Source organism: Cygnus olor, chromosome 10 (genome assembly GCF_009769625.2).
Source record: "Cygnus olor isolate bCygOlo1 chromosome 10, bCygOlo1.pri.v2, whole genome shotgun sequence".
Lineage (NCBI taxonomy): Eukaryota > Metazoa > Chordata > Aves > Anseriformes > Anatidae > Cygnus > Cygnus olor.
The window spans coordinates 3,320,754-3,339,713 of NC_049178.1; the positions used below are offsets into that span (position 1 = coordinate 3,320,754).

An 18,960-nucleotide genomic window follows, 5' to 3' on the forward strand; every position below is an offset into this window, starting at 1 on the left:
TATACCAATTAAATTCTTTAGCTAGAGCAAAAAAAATTATTATTTTAATGGAGAAAAAACTAGAACATTTGGTTAAAATGTTCTCACAGAAATGTTAATTACCACAGGCATTAAGCAAACGGAAACCAAAGCCTACCATTTGTTGAGCACTTTGAAAAGTTTTAATGCAAAAAACGTGCTTGAAAGAAACCTTCAATTTTTCCTCATGAATGAAAGCAAATCCCTGTAAATGAAGCCTACATCTATCATGCTGCTAATCAGTCAGCAGCCACAGATGTAATCCATCAATCAAAACTGTTCCTGTGCAAACTTTCCATAAAAGATAATGGAATTAATTTGGTTTGCTGGGTACTGAAACGTGAAAAGATGCCTGCTCTGTTATTTCATCTTAGAGCCCCCCATTCAGAGACGACAATAATGCCAGATGTAACTAATAGAAGTTACCCTCACAATACCTCCCATCTTCCACCCTGTGTTTATTCTTCTCTGATCCTCCAAGACTGAAGAGTTGTGTAAAAGAAGCTGGGAGTTGCTGCATGACTCCTGCTTTTGGGCAGCAACCTGTCCTGTAATCCCCTGCCTCAGCACGAGGGCAGGGAAAGCTTTGCTCCTCCGGGGCCGGGGAGCCCTTGAGGCAATGTGACAAACAACCCATGTCATAGGCACCCAGAACACATGCACAGCTGCCTGAGAGCTTTTATCATACCTGATGTAGCTAGCACTCGGCTATAGGAACTGAACTTGATGCTGACCAGGAACATATCTTACAGGCAGACCTGCCAGAGAGCATCTGGATGGACGCTGCCTTGAGCCCTACTTACCCTCCAAGAGATGCTGAGGCCAGTAATAAATACTACCCCATTTACTGAAGACTAAAACCTAGAGAAGCATTCTGGGTGAGGTAGCCTCATTAGAACTCATTTATAACCAACCCAAAACAGATTTAAAGCTATTTAGGGTTCATCATAAAATGAAAACACTGACTGGTACTCTGAAACTCATGAAAGCAAAGTATCGAGTATTATTTCATGCTCAACATACACACATACATATAAAGGCATGTATTTCTTGTACTCCCGTGGCACACAAGGATAATTTCCTGAAGCTAAGAGCACTGTTTTGGGGTCCATTTTTGGTAGTCTGTACAGAATGTCACACTGCCACACTCAGTGATGACAAACAGTTTGCTCTGCATCTAAATATATTTACTCAACTTCTGCTCTCAGATGCACGTATGCAGTTCTTCTTGTGGTCATAATGATTTGTGGTTCTGTACAATATTTACCCTACAAACCAGAATGATATTAGAAGACCAAGTCTTGTTTACTTTGTAAGTTATACATTACATTTTCTATTACCAGAGGAAGCTAGTATGGTTTGCTGTGTAAGTATGCAACCCATACTCCAGAATATTTCAAGTTATTGATGATCAACAAATACAAGTAAGCCGACGATAACTTGCAAATAAAGGCAGAACATAAAAACTAAAAATTTCGGCAATCCAGAAATGCTGATACTACGAAGTTTGGGTTTGTTCTAGTAGGAAACACGCTATGTTTTTTCAAGATATTTAGCAAAAATGAAATTTTATTTTAACTGTTGCCCAGAAGAAAACAAGTCTCATCACTTTGATGGAACAAACATCCTTTGAAGGAACAAACCAGACTTTCTCCAGCATTTATGAGAAAAAGTCAGATCTTTCAAGTATACGAAAATGTAACCTATCTCCATCTTCTTGTATAGGATTCTGGGGAAATGATGTAAACATTGATGTAAACTTTGCTTTTCATTCCAGGCTACATCCAGCTATTTCTCCTATGCTGGAGAGAGAATCCAGAGCAATCTACTGCCTAGTGCTCTACTTTTGCATTAAATTATGTGCGTACAGCCACTCCCACTAACATAAAATGCAGTCTGAACAATTTTCTGTATGTTACCTTGTAGAGGTGCATATCATTTAAGTAACAAGAATACTTCTTTCCCTTTGACAACATATTTTTTTTGGTGTTGTTGTTGCTGTTCTTGGTACATTAAAATTTATATATGTGCTCTGGTCAGTGTTTCTCCTGTAAGGGAAGGAAGCTATTTTATTTTCCAGCTAAAGAAAATCTACAACTCTAAGATGATTTATGCACGGGGAAATAAACCATTAACACAAAGGATGAAGAATGAGCTGATAATCACTCCCTTCTCCACAGTCCAGCACAAGACTGGCAAGAAAAATTAAGATGACGAAGTCACTAATATGCAAAAGATAAAACAAAGTATCCTAAAAATCACAAGACATTTGGCTAAAAAGAAAAAAAAAAAACAGTAAACACAAGCGATTAGGACTATAACATATTCTTCGCAGTGAGAGCAGAGGTATTCCAGCTGTCCAGACTTCCCTCAGACTCCTCTGCTAGTGCTGCCACAAACGCAGCCTCCGAGCCCGCAGTAACAAGCAGCCATCCAGCAGAAAAAGGCACCTGCAGAGAGCCTTCCTGTGGCACGACCTCACCTCTCCCCAGGATGATTTTAAACACTCTGGCAGCCCAGTCAGACGTTCACAACCATCTGACTGATTTGGGAGGTTGGGAGAGGGAGGATTTCCATCAGATACCCAATCATTATAAGGGTACTACAACTTTTGCAGAATCATTTCTAAATGGAAGCTGCTGATACAGTGATCTTAGCTACTCAAAGTGCAAAGAACAAGAACAGAGGGGTCCATGAATCTAAATTCTCTAAAGAACAAGGCATTAGTTTAAATTGAGTTTTCTAGAAGTTACCTCAACTGATGAAGCTTCTTCTACAGTCAGTGAAGAGGTGGGTAAAACTTTGGAGGGCAATTAGTATTACTAATAGTCCATTTTAAGATGTATGGATTGCCCCCTAGAAGTGTGCTTGTCTTTATGCACCTTATGAGGACCTTAGACAATTAATTACCTTATTTTCGGGTAGATAAAGCTGAAGAGCCTGTGATTTTTCAATCTGCAAATGAAAACTTTACAAGGAACAAGACTAAAGTTTATAGAATTGAGAGAGAGACGTAAAGGGAAGGTGAAATTCATTCACCAGATCTGGCCCACCGAAGTGCATAGGCCAGTGAGAAAAAAGCAATCATTCCCCAAAATGCTAGCCGCCAGAATCTCACTAGAGCTCTGAAAAATGATGGAGGTTCATCATCCTAACAGATCCTGTCATTTAGAAGAATGGAGAATGAAATTGCTGCAACTTCTGGCAATTCTCGCAATCCACTGTTTGACCTGTATGACTCTTTTACGGGGGGTGCAAGATGTGGATCATGATGGAGATGTTCTACTCAGTTCTGTAAGTTTAGCTATATTACACACTGATATGATAACGACTGTCAGGATTCGAGTGTTCATCACTTCCACACTATTCTCAGAGAGCCAAAGCTCTATAAATCAGGTAAGGCAGAACTGCATTGCATGGAGACAAGATGAAGACATTGCCGATCTATCTGATTATAAATGTAACATGTTCTTTTATGCACAGACTGCTGTCAGTATATATTGACCATGTTATATACTCACCACTGCCTTCCAAATCCTCAGAAATATGATTTTCCCTTTGGGATATTTAAGTAAAGTAAAAGTTCACCTTTAAAACAATGTTAAGCAATAGCTTTCCATGTTACCTTCCAATGCATACTACCACTTCAGCCTACAGACGCTGTTTTTCCTTCAGCAGAGGATTTCAAGTTGTTTGACTATACCTTGCTTATTTTACACAAATGCTACTCCTTTCTTACAGACGGATACGATCCGTTGAAGACCTGGAACATTTTATCCCATAGCAAAACTCATTCAGAGTACCATCTGTTCTTCCTGCAGGGGCACAGTAATGCCAGAAACTGTTTAACATTCCATAAATTAAGACCATATAATGGATAGCTCATTGTTAAATGGAAGTAAGGAATAATTTGGAACCTGATGACAGATATTTTGCTGGGATTTTGCCTTATAAATAGTATCCAATGTATTATTTTTGGTTTGCTTCCTTAAAAACATCACATACAACATTAAGCAGCAAAGGCATGTCACAACCAGGACCATCCTAATGCTTGACTTTATCCCCACTTCCATCAGGGTCAGCCAGATCCTTTCTAATGACTTCAGGGGGGTTGCATTGGTCCAATGGGTTAGAACAGATTCACTGAAAAAAACAGATTCTGTTCTCATTTACCCTGGTTTGCTTTTGTTGCATCTGCATGATAAACTTCCTAAGAGAATAGAATTCAATCTTTAAGTTTAAGAGCCATTAAAATATCAATGTAACATCTATAAAATATGACATATGTTGCACTTACACACACACACCATTTCACTTACTGGTAAGAAACCCTAGCCAGAAATGAACTGTTACTTGTTATTCCTTTCTACTTCAAAATGCTAAGACATGCAGAAGTTTAATCAATAAAAGGGTTGGACATAAAATCCTACTATGACTATGTATCATTTAACATGAAAACAGCCTTATTTTGCCATCCATACAGAGAAACCGCAATTAAATAGAAGCCTACAACAAAAAAAATAGAGCATGCAAAAGAAATCAATACTTCTTAATTGGAAAAAAATGGCACTGCAAAATCCTCCGCCCAAGAGAGGGGCTGAGTGGCACGGTGCCCAGTGCTCCGGGCTGCCTGGGGACAAGCAGTCCTCCCTAACATGCAACTCTCGTCACACGCGCCGGGAGCTGCGTGTGAGCTGTGCTTCCCCGTCCCAGTGCACAAGCTGCACTTCTTAAATCAGAAAAGTGCTATATGGCAGCGTGCCTCAGGACTTGTTGGGGAAACAGAGAAACCAACGACCTTACACGCTCAAAGCGGTAAGAATTAGCATCTAAACCTTGAGCTATGTCTGTGGAGTCGTTACTTAACACTACATAAGTAAGCTTATACAATTACTACCATCTCTTTGTGAAGCTCTCACATTGCTACAATAAAATTTGCAGAAGCAATGCACTTCCAGCCCAAGCATTACAGTTCCCAGAGACAATGCAGATACGTTTCCATCCCATCAGGTCCTTGGCGGTGGGGGAAGGGCAGGAGTGGTGGGGAGGGGGAAATGCAACCTGAGAAGTGGTAAGTGTGTCAAAATCCAAATTACTTGGAGATATTTTGCAGCACAATCATCCTTTATGCTTGTGCAGCTCGGCTCATATGGCTCACATTCAGCCTGTCACACCGAATCATTGCTACTTCTTGACTTGCATTAACAAAAACAAACCTAACTTTTGCTTCAGTATGTGAGGTAAAATGCTCTCTGAATCCACAATCAAAAGGCCAGAAGCAGCATTAAAAATAATTGCTTTTGTAAGTAGCTCACTTCTGACGAGAAGTGAAAAAAAACTCCGTGAAGTTCTGCCTAACAGCACTAGCACACATGTGTTGCTTATGGAGTATTTCGCAGAAAATCGTACTGCAAAAAGCTTTGTCCATACGCAGAGCAGTCACGGCTTTAGCAGTCTTACCTAACAAAGCAAACCCGCCTCTATCTACTTAAGTCTTTAAATAGAATTAAACCGAAGATATTTAGCAAGTTTCAGAGTATCACGAAGAGTTAGAAAGTAAATCTGGAAAACAGAGTACAAAATCAAAGAGTAAACACAGCCAGATAAAATCTTTGCAACTAGCAGAAAATAAGGCACAAAGCAAAGCCAGCACTCGAACAAAGTTATTTTACGCTTCTCCCAACAAATTTGCAACAAATGTTCAGTTAGGAAAGATTTCTGCTGACCTGTGGATGTGCAGCACTGTAGATGCAGTGAGTTTTCCTATCACCTTTTGTTCCCAGCCATGTCAGCTGTGCTCTGCTCCAAGTGCTGCTCACACTCCCAAATCCCCTTTTCCAGCTCTATCTTAGGAACTGCCCAGATTTTGTAGTGTAATCTGAGCAGGGAAGTACCATGTGCCTATGATATGGTCAATTCACTTTTTACCCCCCGCGATGCCTAAGGATGCTGCCTCGCATTTCAAAGCTCTGCCTGCGACTGCCTGACCCAGGTATGGCCAGGGCAGCACCGGGGCTGCCTCCTCCGCGCGGACGGGGCCATTAAAGAGCTCGTTCCCAAATTGCAAATCCCGGGACAGGGGCTGCACCCAGCCACTGACGACCATGGTTCCCCTTCCTGGGGTGCTTGGCGCACAGCGGGGCACAATGCCCCACATTGAAGGGAGCCAGTCCCATTGCCCAGGGCCACCACCACTGTGCTGGGGGCACCGCTGTCCCCAGGACCAATACAAGGCCCTTCATAGAGACAGCTCTGGCAAGGCCCAGTGAAGCTCGGGCATCTGGTCCGGGACCTCTGGCAATGAAGACGTTAAATGGGGCATGCTGCAAGACTCCCAACCACTCCCCTCCAGTGCTGCCATCGGCTAAGTGAGAAACCCTCTCAGCTTCTTCTGTTAACAAAAGAAAGCTCTCCACACACAACAACAAAACTTCTTTCTGTTAATTATTCCGTTAAGATTCTTCTATTTTCATTGGTTTACTTTTGTTTTGTATTTGCAGTCACCATCACAGAATCACAGTGGCTGAGGTTGGAAGAGACCTCTGGGGACCACCCAGTCCAATACACACTGATAAGATCCCTGCCCAGCCTTCTCTTCTCCAGGCTAACCAGGCCCAGATCTCTCAGCCTCTCCTCATAAGAGATGCTCCTGTCCCCTCATCATCTTCATAGCCTTCCGCTGGACTCGCTCCAGGAGCTCCATGTCTATATTGTAGAGAGAAGCCCACAACGGGGCACAGGACTCCATGCTTAATGATGAGAAGTCTGCACTGCAGAGGGGAAGGAAATGCCTCTTCTTCCCAAATTCTGCACTGGGAAGAGTTAAACCAGCTGCGAAGCTGCCAAACGCACATAGAGCAGTGTGGTGCAGAGAAGACAGAGCAGTCTTTGAGCCCTGTCACTCCCGCTCATCCAGTCCCAGCCACACCATCAGGTCCTAAGTACAGCACACCAAAACCCGGGTGATTTACAACCAGTACTGACCTGGCGTAACTTTCTCCTCAATTTTTAGGCCTTGGAAAGGGCAAAACCCAAGCAGCCAATGGTTGTGTTATTTCCCAACTTTCTTGAATGCAACCTCCGTGTAATCCCAATGTCAATACTGTCTGTGTTTCAAACGCTCCTAAATCAAATTACACAGGAAGGCTGAAGGGGCATCCAGCCCCACTTGGCAAGGACTCACCAAAGAAATGGGTGATTTCTATTCACGGTCTTGGCCAAGCCTGGGCAGAGGGAGGGAACAGCTAGAGCTGCTTTCAAACAGCTGAGAAGGAGCCCTTAGGAGAGATTAAAGGGGAGCAACAGTCAGGAATCTTGGAAAAGGAAGGATCTAAGACACAAAGATGGCTGATAACAGGAAAGTTCTGGGGGAGCTTTAACTCTCGTCCAGAAGAATGCAAAGCAATTTCATGTAAGGAACCTGCTTTTTATAGGCTTGGCTTTGTAACACCTGCAAATACCTTGTGTGGGATTTTAGTGATCCCGTGATGCTTCTGAAGTTTTCCCTTCTTCAAACTCTAGGCCATTGGATAAGCAAGTTTATTCTAAACCAAAGGTGCCAGTTCCATCTTCCCTGTTGAATAATTAACTAAAATCAGTTATATTTGAAATCAGAATGCGTGTAAGGTAAAACACGAAATAACATACCGTATAGGACTACTTCAGAGAAAACTATAGTCTTGGATGATGCATTCAAGATCTCAATCAGCTTGGAAATTTGATCTTGATCAGTTACAATGGATATTGCTTACAAAAAAAGTAAGAAAAAGGAAGTGATCTCAAAGGTTAGGAATGACGGCCAACAGACATCTCTTTTGCTGGCTGGCTGCGCGTGCACTCACAGCGCGTCCCTCTGCCAAGCACTGGCACCATCTCCGTTGTGTCACAGGCAGTGCTCCATGGTCCTCACCCCATTAACACGTGGATCCACGCCCCCCAGGTGGTGACCCCTCCGATTTCCACAGACCTCAAGCCCTCTGGGTCAGTGACAGGCAGCGAGGGCTGCACAGCCGGGGCAGGTCACAGCTCGCTGCAGGAAGCCAGCCCTTCACTGCTTAATTTCAGTAGCCTGCAGAACAGGCTATAATTTGCCAAAATTATGATTAATCAGATCTTATTTTTGTCTAAGGCAGTTAATGAACAGCCAATTAAGTATCTCAGTAATTCTGAAATAACGAAAGGATACTGCCTGAGCAATAACTAATAGCTACTTAACAGGACAGGCTAGCGTCATGGTAAAATCAAGTCTGGCTGAAAGGGCAGAAGGTGCGATTAGGAGGCCCCTTCACCCACATGTCACCAAGCCACCATTTTTCTCCTGCCTCAGAGAGCTCCTTACAGCTACAAAACCCTGTTCTGAGCACTGTGCAGGCACCGAGCATGCCAGGCATGGGGGCAGCCCCCGCAGCCCTGCCACTGTTGGCACCCAGGGCTTTGCTCTTTTTTCGCTGCACTCCAGGCTGCAGACACCCCCACCCAGAGGCAGCTCTGCAGAGGGCTCCAGCCGCTGTCTCCAGCCCGTCCCTGTGCCCATCGCTGCTCCTCAGGCCTGCAAGTGGCAAGGAGGAGCTGGGAGCGCTTGCAGTGCTGCATGGCCAGGGGACAGCGTGTCCCCAGGCAGCCACCGCCCGCAGGCTCCATGGGACGGTGACTGTCTTGTGCTTCAGTTCGTATCTTCTCCAGACTCCAAACAAATCCATAAAAGCTTAATTCTGATCATATAAATCAGGATAAGATTAAGCTATATAAACACAACTTAATGCCATACCAAAGAAGCAAGGAATGACGGTTTTTAAAGAATACATCTTTTATTTCTTTTTTTTTTTTCTTTATTTTTTAAAGCATTTCTTCAGTGGGAATTGTGCTGGAGCAAAGAATGCAAAACCATAGAAGCTTCCAAGAGGGAGGTCATGTGAAATTACTGTATTTCAAGATTTTTCCAAATCACTAACATTTTGATTCTGAATGCATTTGTAAGAATCTGCCAACGAACAATCTTTCATCGTCAGATCAGGCAATATTTTTACATCTTTTCTAACTGTCCTTCCTTGTTTCAGGTATTTAAAGAAAAAAAAAAAAAGAAAAAAAGGTGTGGAGAACTGATGCCATTTCTGTAGAAACTTCAGCGATCCACAATGACACTGCAGATTTTTTCAAATAAAAAAACAACCCTCCGAAAAAGAACAAAGAACATCCTTTGTTTCAGACAAAGAATTTCAGGAGAAACCACAAAATGTTCAAGCAAAACATTAAACATTTGATTTTCCACCCATTTTGCCAGCAGTCCAAGTTTTCCCATAGTTCTAATATCAGTGTCAATAAGGAGGGGAGGGGAAGCAGGTCAGATGGACTGCATGCAGTCAGGCTGCAACTCCAAATCTGTGCTAATGGAAGGATAAAAACAGGATGTGATTTGCAGAGAGCATTTCTCTCCTTTAACTTAGTTTTTCTTTTCGTGAGGAAACAAGACCTACTTAACTTGCCCATCAGGAAAAATGCCATTGAAAAACAGCTCGAAGAAGTTACTGGCCTTGTTGCACAGTTATGGGCTCTGCTGCTGCCCAAACGCTTGCCTGCAAACACCTAACCCTGCGCCCCGTCCCAGTGACTGATACAAATGCCGTGGGCTTTGTGCTCGCAGGGCTAGAGCCCAAACATAAGGATGTCACTGATGGCAGATGTTATTGAGTCTCTTTAAATGAGTTTTAGAAAAGCAGGCTTAAAAGAAATGGAAACATTTCATTTTAAACCCAGCGGAGACTACTTTATTTAAAACACACACATGCTTGCCTGACACACACTTTGCTGCCTATTAAAATCCTTTTTCCAGAGCAGAGACGTACCTCACTCACGGCAGCACCTGGAGCCTAGCTGCACACCGCGTATCTCAGTGCCCAGCCCTGCACGGTCACGTAACAAAAAGGCATTTCTGGCCTCAGAGACAGACAGCCAAGGACTACAGCAACATAACCAAGAATTATAATTAAATGTGACACTGTCTAGTTTAGAGGCACGCTTCAGCTTCAGGATAATCATCATGAAGTGCTCATTTATTTTTTCCACTGTTAACAGGATAGATGTTAGTAAAGGTAAGTATATACCAGTGAGTGTCCTTTTTGCTTACTAGCATCTTAGTTCATTTTGTTTAAATGTAAGAACAGAAGTGAAGCACTCAAGTTAACCTGTTTGCCCAGACTGAAGAGATGTTACTGCATGATCACGGTCTTTTACACATCCTAAATATTCAGACACTTGCAACACCCCGGGGTATAGTGTACTATGTCAACACTTTGAAAAGAATGCAAAAGTTTTAATAAAAAAAAAAAAAGAGAGAGAGAGATTGCTTATTCACACTCTTGCTGTTAATGTCTGCATTTTACCAAGGCCCACGAATGATTTCAAACACTTTCCACAGGGCATACCCTTCTGGCTCAAAGCAAGCAGCCATGCCAGAAACCAAACAGCACGTCAGGGAGCAGGCTGCAGCTTTGGTTTGCTCTGAAGGCAAGCTGTGATGTTTCAGGGCATGCGGCAGTTCCTCTTAGCGAGTGGATCCATTTATGCTATTCACCAATTCAGGGCTGAGAGGTAATCCCCCAAATCAATCTGCTCTCTGCAGTATCAGGTTATATCTTTTCCAAGTGGCCGTCCAAGGTTTATACACTAATCATACCCAGTCTTTCAAGATAATCGGATGTTATATTACATTAATTATTTGATGGAGCTCCAGACTTGAGGCAGATTAGTTTAGAATTGGAAAAACATGACCAAACGTAAATGTTCTGGCAATAAAAATTGAGTAAGGGGGTTAAAAAACAAAAAAAAACAAAAAAAAACAAAACAAAAAAAAACCTCAATGGGCCTGGAAGAACCCCTGGCAAGCCTCAGCAGCTCAGCAAGATCTCCTCCTCTGATGAATGATTTCAGCAAGCCACTAGGAAACCCGCGGTGCCTCTCCTGCCTCCCAGCTGTGCTGCAGAGCAGACCCCCGCCAGCAGCCTTGCACCCCGCAGCAGTCCCTCCTGTCCTCCCTAACTCACCTCAAGAAGGAAAAAGACAAACCCCAAAGCCAGCAGGATTGTCTTCAATAGTCTAATCAGTGGCTTGAGATAATCCACTTGATTTTGCCCAAAGCAATTTAGGAAGTGCTCAGAGTATGCAGCCAGCAGATAGGAGGGCTGCGACCTCCTGCCAGGAAGCAGTGACAGCCATGGGAGGCCACGACCACTGCCAGGGGAGATCTGGTAGCCGTCAGAGGGGACAGGTAACTGCCCATGCCTGACCTCAGCCTCAGGGCTTTCGGAAGGTGCAAACAAGGCCCCAAAGCTCAGCCCGACCAGAGCTGCTAGCATCATCCCTGTCAACTCCATTAAAAGCCAGCAGTATGTTCTGCAAAGCAAATCTGTATCAAAAGTAAAACAAAATTGGGCTTTGGTATCAAAATTAAAATCTGGCAGCCTGTTCTCATGCAAAATCCATCATGGGTGATACATTTGTGGAGGACAGCTGGAACAAATCCATGACATTTAATGACATGGTAAAAGCAAACCTTGAGCAAACAACTTTAAATCATTTGAAATACTACTGCGAACGGATGGAACGTTACAGTGCTCACATGTTACAATAATTAATCATTTCTAAACAGTTGTTTTTAATTCCTTAAGAAAACACATCGTTTGCAGAAGTTGTGTGTGGTTTGTTGTTTTTTTTCTTCCAGACATATATTTAAAGTAGCATTCTCCCATGAAAAGGTTTCAGGCTATGCAACACTGCAGAGTTTTAAAGGTATTCTGTCTCCTTAATATATAGAGTACTTATGACACCAACAAAACAATACTTTTCCAGCTCCCATCTCTTTTTTTTTGGTAAGTAATCTGGCCTCCAACGTCCAGTGCATAGTAAGGAAAAGCAAAAGTCCTACAAGTTGTTTCTATAAAACACTTAGGATGGGATTGTCACAGAAACATGGACAACAAATTGCATTTTAATTTTAAAGGGAATTCAAATCTCATAGGCATCGTCAAAATCTCTTTCTATGCATGCATATCCAGTATCATCTTAAACGGTTCACAAACCCTCAGGTAACTAAGCAGGCCTGTCCTTCCATGGGTAAAATAGCAAATTAAACTCTAAGCTATTCAATCTGCACCACAGTGACACCCTTAAGGAGTCCAGCTGGTCCCAGACCTGGTGGCTGATGCAGGGCACCGGTGACCTGTGAAATTTCCCAGAAGGACCTGTTAATGGGACCCGAACCAGGAGCAGGGGGGATAGGTGTCAAGCTGAAATGATTAAGGACAGCACAAACGCGAGTGTATGGGGCACATCTTAAACCGATCCTGTCTGACAAACGTGTTTAAATTGATGCTGGACAAAGGGCTCAGCTCTCGTTTAGGAAAAGCCCAGGGGACGCCCAGACGGCCTCTCCCGGAGAGGCTGCAGCAGGAGCTGGCCGAGGACCAGCAGCTGGCTGGTAGTCCCCCGCCACACGTCTGGCAGGAGGGACAGAGCGAACATTCACTGCCGTACTGCAGACTCAGCTAATTTAAGTCAAAACAAAGGTGGTTTGAGCTAACCTGGCTGGCTTTGCAGTGAGGTAGATTAAGAACACCCACAAGACCCCTTCTGCAGCTCTGTTGGGGATATAGCCTTTGCTGGCTACAGTTTCTATTTCCAAAAAGTCGTGTATCCGGGCCCCAGGAATTGCTTTCTCTCTCTCCCTCCATCAGCAGTCTAAACAAAACCAGGTTAGGACCCTTCTTTGACTAGACATGTACAGGTGTAAGGGGTTAGCAGTCACTAAAACGTTTTGCTGATACAGGAAGAAACGAGCTCCTCATCTCCAAGGTTTGTTCACCGAACAGTGTCAAGTAAAAAACAGAACTGAACCAAAGTTTAATTCTAAGGAACAAAGAAATTCCCACTAAAACTGGCAGGACAGAAGCCTCTGGAACAAGGAGCAACAACTTTTAAAGCTTCGCTTTGCTGAGGATCGTGGCTTACCCTCCTTCGTGACTTGCCCTCAGCAGCATCCCTCGAGTGCAGGCCGCCTGAAGCCCGGCCACCCGGCACCGGTTTGGCCAGCCCGGCTGTCGCTGCCTGCCTTCATTCACAAAAAGGAGACCGTGCTGATGAAAGCCCCAGGACCTAGTGCACCCAGCAATAAATGTCGGCAGCATCTCCCAGACAAGCATGTGTTTCCACAGCCGCCCCTGGGCTGGGGGTCACATCTGGACAACGAAGTCCAGGCGAGCTGCGTGCTCGGATCAGCGACAGTGCTTTAACTTCTCTCCGAGTTTGGATTCAGTCCACAGAGTTCATTAGCAAGCAAGTCAGACAGGAATGTATGACTCTCTTAAAGCAGACCGGGAGATGTAATTAGCACAACTTAATTTTCATGAGGTTTGTATTAGGTTTGTAACATGCCAGAATGAAAAGGTAACACAAAGGGTCTGATCTTGCTCTAATCATGTTCAGAAGAAGGAGCGGATCCAGGCCACAAATAAGCTGCAATTTCTTCATATCTAAGTAGGATATATGTTTGTTTCAACAGTTTGATTTCTTAAGAGAAGACCACAGTAATGTAACCAGGAGAAAACAAACCAGTCTTTGGAAAGCCCCTTTCAGAAGACTCTTTCTTTTAGCTCCCGAACTACATGAACATAGAATCGAGAAGGACCTCCTGGGATATTAAACCCAAGCCCCTGTTATTAAAGGCAACATGTCACATCCAGCAAAAAGAAAGGTTAATGTTATGCCAATGAGCTGGCAGGAAATCCAAATTTCTAATGCAAGTGAATAAGGGGAAAAGCTACACAAAAGTGAATGCATGGGACCATATCACTATATCAGAGCCTTATCCTAAACACAGGGGCTGTCGGTGCCTCTAAGGAGATAAGAGGCAGAGTCATTATGGGTCAAGGTTCTTTGTGCCACTTGGGATCTGGATACAGAACAGTAACACACCATCAGAGGAGGAAGGGGAGCCCCAGCAGGCACGGCACTGCCATCTCCCGGGGCAGCTTATGGGCCCCTGCAACAAGGGCTGCCTCCGGAACAAACACAGCACTGCCTGGGACTGATGGCTGCTGACTCAGGAAGGAGGCAAGCAGCCCCAGGGCACTGATGGGGCAGCTAGCGGCACTCTGGTTTCTTCAGGGTTTGATGCTGGAAAGCCTGAAGGCAGCTGTAGGAAAGCACATACCTGTTCAAGTCTTTCACCAACCACAAAAATCTCTGGATATTTTAAGGGACACTTCTGGTTTTGCCGGGAGCAGATAAACGCCAGCTCTTACCCACAGACCAGGTGAAGAAACTCCAAGGCATGAGAAAATTCCCAAAGAGCAGTGTTAAAGAGACCAACATGGTAAATATTTGTCACCTCCCAGAATACAGGAAAGAAGGCAGCTGTGAAAAGAAAGCTTTGTTTGGTTCACAAGGGATGTAAAACAGGGGCTTGGGGAGTTCTGGCCACATGGCAATGCCCCAGCGGGGCCCTTCTCTGGTTGGGGAACTGTCCAGCAAAACTAAATTTGCTCTTCTATGCTGCACATCTGAGCGGGACAGAGGATCCATCCCACTGCCCACCATCACCCTTGGAAGGCTACCTAACCACTCGGTGCACAAATACAAGTAAAGGGAGCTTCTTCCAGCTGCATGTAGATCAGGCGTATTTAGAGGTCTGTAATGCCACACAATGACCTGACACAACTGAAAACGTTTTAAAGTGGACAGAGAGGTCGATGGACAGAAGGAAGGAAAAGAGTGAAGGATCTTTACAGTCGTGGAAACTGATTTGAATTAAAAGACCAAAGAAAAAAAAATCCTACTATTTAAATAAACTGCAAAGCAAGCATTTACCTACTCCTTGTCCCAGCATAGCCTGCAAAGCAGCTTCCTGCGGTGGGCCCACAGACAGGGAATCACAGAGGTGGTACCAGGACTGAAAGCCTCAGCTGCTTTGCCACTGGTTTCTTGTCTTCACTGGAGAAGGTAAAAGGTTAGAACTAGACGGTCTTTAAGGTCCCCCAACCCAAGCCATTCTGTGATTCCAGCCACCGCACTGAATTCAACAAATCCTGCTCTGAGCCTTTGTCACGAGACAAAACACATGAAACGGTTACAGTAATATGGCTGTTGAAAGATAAAGCAGCACTGGAAAAGGTTTGCCAACACACTAATGCCAATTAAGGGTGTGATTTTTGGATGACATTTTTATGCCAACACCAGCCCTATTAATGCTGGTTTAGCTGTGTCTTCAAAGCGATTTCACAGGTCCAGCTGATATGCCTTGGGAAACTAAGCAGTTAAAAAACCCTTTTTTGGCTTCTATAGGCCCCATTCTGCCACTCGGGGAAAAATCTTTCACTTTAAAAAGTTTCATCCACTCCACTAACAAAGGTATTTTCTAACTACAGAGCTGCATCTTTCTCAGATAACTCTGTACCTATTAACCACGTACCACAGTTGTTGTTGTCGTTAAAACACAGCCTAACCAAGCTACCAGTAAAGCTGTCTCTAACCTGTACATGGGCTGTGCCCACAGCCTGCACTGCCAGCAGAAGGGCGAGGATGCCCAAAACAAAGACGTCCATGTGGAAGAGCAGTGAAGGGGAGGATGTGGCTGCAGGTGGTCCATTAGACAGCCAGAGGGCCAGACACGCTCCCAAGCACCACCTCTCCGCTCACCACCTCTGGGTGCAAAGGAACGGCGAGGCTTGGCACTGCTACAGCTCAGCAACCACAGCACCTTTTCCTTTGGTACCAAGGGCCCCGAGAGAAATCCAGCGCTGCCGTGGCACCCGTAAGCCCCCAGGGCCTTGTGGCAGGTGGCACAGACCGTGTGCCCAACCCGGCCACCTCCGGGCTCGCTCCCCACGGGTGCCTGGGCTCCGGCGACCGACGGGCTTGGAGCGCCGAGGGAAAGCAATGCGGTGAGGGGAGGTACGGGGGCGCAGAACAGGCTGGGGCTCGCTCAAGCCCTGACCATGCCAATTCTGCTGCCAGGGGCTGCATTGCTGCGCCCACCTCCCAGCCTGGTCCCCTGAACATCCCCACCACAGAGCCTGCCCCGCTCTCCCAAAGGGGCAGCCAGTGCGGGTTCATGCCCAGCACCGCTCGCTCCAGGAACCCAAGCACACCGGCAAAAGCAGGCAGCAAGCACTTTCCTTAGCTTTCCCATCCATCTTCTCCCCTTCCTTTCAAACTTCCCGTTGGTTTTCGTTAAGCTCACACGAGGCGAGCGAGCCTGCACGACTTGGAGAAGGCGCTTACGGAACAATTCTGCCAGATTTCCGCCACCTCCAAGTGACATTTGATTTGCAAACACTCCCACCGAACTGCAGGCTGCTCTCGCCTCCACCCAGGGAGTTGTTTTCCATAAAGCAACAGCTCCGAAACATCTACAGCAACTTTTTTCTTTTTTTTTCCTTGACAATTTGCCACTTTCAGAACAACAACAACAAAGAGAGGCAGAGAGAAGAGGAACAGTGGAAGGAAATATTTGCCTATTTCTCCCGGTAGCCAGGAAACGGCTTTGGAGCGCGTCCCCTGCTCCGAGGGGCTGGGGGACTCCCCTCCGCCCGGCACCGCTGGGCGCCCCGCGAGCTGTCGCCGCGCTGCTCTGTCGCGACAGGGACCCCGCGCCCGGGGCTCCGCACTTACCGCACGGCTCCGCTCCGCTCGGGAAGGGGCGAGGGGACCCCGGGAGGCAGAGGGAGGGGCCGGAAAGCTGCGGCGGGGCTGCCCGGGGGGGCCGCCGAGCACCGGCACCGGGTCGGGGCCAGGCGCAGCCCGGGCGGGAGGCGGGCAGCGCCCCGCGGGGGGGGGTGCGCGGCGCTCACCTGCAGGGGCAGGCTCTGCGCCCAGCTTGCTGGTTTGCCACTGGCACGGTGAGGAAAGAGTGGGCGAATAGCCCCGCTGGTAACCGAGCCCCCCCGGTTTGCCCCGGTTCAGCCCGCTCAGTCCATCCAAAGGGGCTTCGACGCCGGGCCGAGGAGGGTTTGTGATTTCCTCGTTGTCCCGCTGCTGCTTGCCGGGATCGAAGCTGCCCCACGCTTTCCCGGCGGCAGCCTGCCCGGGGAGCACCGGGGCCTGCAATCCTACTCTTTACATCGGGAGGGCCCAGCTGTCATATCTGTGTGACCACACGGACTGCTTACAGACACCCATCCCGGTACAAATTAGACACAAGTTCCCCACAGCACTGTGTCATCAGGAAAGCATCCCTCAGAGGGCTGTAAGAATAACCCCAGGTGCCTTCCCCCTCATCAGGCTCACGGGCACAGCAGGCTGTCTCCCACACCTGGACACCCATCCCACCCCGATGGGGACACTGGGCCCGGCTGCCCCCGGGGTGGCACAAGCCATGCCCAGGCACAGGCAACGGGGACAGCCACCCAGCGCAGAGGGCTGAGCATCCACCGCCTGGCTGCTGGCTTTGCCTTTCCCAGGGACCAGGAGACGGAGCAGCAGCTACTGCGTGGTCAGAGCTGGTGGCTCCCAGCAGCGCCTGGTCACCTCCTCCCATCACTGCCAGGGCAGGGGAGAGGTCCCTCCGCACCCTCCTCCTGCCCCCTCCTCTCCTCCTCCCAGCAGACGCCGCCCAGCCCGCAGTCCGTGAGAGGAAAAGCACAGCATTACCTAGCACTCGGAGAAACTCTGCGCTGCCTCTGGCCCTCAGCAGCTCCCATTCACAGGCAAGTTTGAAATCTGCACAGGCAAAATGTGTGCACAATTACGGAAAAGTAGCAGTGTAAGAATTTCCATTTCTGAATAATGTGGTATCCTGCCTCTGACACAGCCAAAGCTTGGGAAAGTGGGACTGTCTTATTGTGCAATGTGGCAACGCGCGTGGGGACGGGGGCGCTGCCAGTCGCTGCTGGACACCCTCAAGCAATTGCAACTATACAAAATTATTGTGTAACTTTAGCCAAAGAGGAAAAAATGCTATTTACTTTGTGAGGAAACAATCAACCCTCCAAAAATGATCTTACACAGTCCTGAATTTCATCCGAAGGAGAAAGGAAAGCACAGAAAGAATAGGGGAATAACAGGCCAGGGGACTTGGATCTCTCTCCACCTCAGCAAAGATGCAATGTGAGCACTGCTGCTCTGACGGTGGCATTTACAGCCCCCTTAAATCATCTGGTGACAGCCCATGAGTGCCACTTGCTGCCACCCAGCTGCGCCACAAGCAGATGGGAAGCAGCAGAGCCAGCGGCAACGTTTCATCGGGGCTTTGCACATTCGGTTTGTGGCCGAGCTGGGCGTGAGCGCCCATCTGCTGGCTCTGCGCCTCAGGCCCTGCATCACACTGCTTTGAGAAAGACCAGGAGAGTCCACTGGAGTCCACCCTACAGCTGGGATAATCTGAAACAGGAGCTACAGGGGACTCCCGAAATCACACCAGCAGTTTTTGCTGTTACAGCTGTGATAGCTTCAGCAGGTCTGTAGGGCGAATATCTTCCACCAGAGTGATTCACGCCCATGGAAGACATTCAACAAGCAGCCAGCAGCAGAGATCCTCCGTCATGTCTAAGAGGGGCACCCCTGGCTCTGTCAGATCTTTCAGGTTTCCTCTCCCCAAAATACCCAAGGACCATTACCTCCACTTGTGCTCCGCCAACAGAGGCAGCGGCACCAGGAGATCCCAATGGCCAGACCCATTTAGATGGAAGCTAAACATCTGCCTCACCACCTGTACAACAGTGTTCCCAGTGCCCTCACCGTGCCCAGAGATGAGTGAGTAGCTGCAGGGGCTGCACGGACACAGCGTTCACTGGTGCACCTTCAGGCAGGGAAGGGTGCAGGGAAGCTGTGCGCAAGGTCTCAGGCTTGTAGCCAGAAGTTTACACCCGAGGACAGAGCTGAAGCAGAGCCACAGCACTGTCAGGGCAGATAACCATGACAAAGGGACCAGACTCTGCCCTGCTCTGCCTGTGA

At 46.8% G+C, this 18,960-nt stretch overlaps 1 protein-coding gene across 1 annotated transcript in view; it reads right to left on the reverse strand.

Moving 5' to 3' along the window:
• The window catches only part of FBLN2 (fibulin 2), a 104,668-nt gene extending 87,170 nt beyond the window's left edge, over positions 1-17,498 (reverse strand). Inside the window, 1 exon segment of the mRNA XM_040568429.1 lies at positions 16,860-17,498. The gene's annotated coding sequence lies outside the window, so the exon portion shown is untranslated.
• Between the last annotated feature and the right edge of the window lie 1,462 nt (positions 17,499-18,960).